This window comes from Schistocerca cancellata, chromosome 1, assembly GCF_023864275.1.
Source record: "Schistocerca cancellata isolate TAMUIC-IGC-003103 chromosome 1, iqSchCanc2.1, whole genome shotgun sequence".
NCBI lineage: Eukaryota > Metazoa > Arthropoda > Insecta > Orthoptera > Acrididae > Schistocerca > Schistocerca cancellata.
Genome location: NC_064626.1, coordinates 180,380,597 through 180,381,368, shown reverse-complemented (window position 1 = coordinate 180,381,368; position 772 = coordinate 180,380,597). Strand labels below are relative to the sequence as shown.

The window sequence follows — 772 nt, the reverse complement described above, 5'->3', positions numbered from 1 at the left end:
CTCCCGGACAGGCCATGAAGGCCCAACGGCACCGACCGGCCGCCGTGTCATCCTCAGACCACAGGCGTCACTGGATGCGGATATGGAGGGGCATGTGGCCAGCACACTGCTCTCCCGGCCGTATGTCAGTTTACGAGACCGGAACCGCTACTTCTCAGTCAAGTAGCTCCTCAGTTTGCCTCACAAGGGCTGAGTGCACTCAGCTTGCCAACAACACTCGGCAGACCGGATGGTCACCCATCCAAGTGCTAGCCCAGCCCGACAGCGCCTAACTTCGGTGATCTGACGGGAACCGGTGTCACCACTGCGGCAAGGCCGTTGGCGTGCACTATACATACTGTTTGTAAATCACTTTATTGCTGCACTGCTTACTTCTGAACTGACAGAAATTGGGTGACTTCAGACAGTTAATGCTTTGTATCTAACCACTCTGATAATAAAAACAACAACGACACTGTGTACAGCGCTATAGTAGCCTTTATGTAGTTACCGCTTTGTCGTGATATCACTTAATTCATTTATCTGTCTCGAAGCAAGCAATTAAGAAATTTCTGGACTACTGCAGGAACTATCTGCAACTTGGAGAAGGCATTTCCTTGTGATGTTAAACTTTTGTTTTGTGTATGTCTCACTTGTCTCACTTTTATCATCAGCGATGTACACGAATAAGCACAACATATATGTTTAGTGGGTGGACTATACGAGGAACCCGTAACCCTCACCGCATTAATGCTACTAATTGAGAAAAAATAAGTATCGATAATGTATTTAA

The 772-nt window shown here is 47.2% G+C and overlaps 1 pseudogene; it reads right to left on the bottom strand.

The window, feature by feature from the left end:
- Window positions 1-205: 205 nt before the first annotated feature.
- LOC126104810 (5S ribosomal RNA) lies at window positions 206-323 on the bottom strand (annotated as a pseudogene).
- Window positions 324-772: the final 449 nt, after the last annotated feature.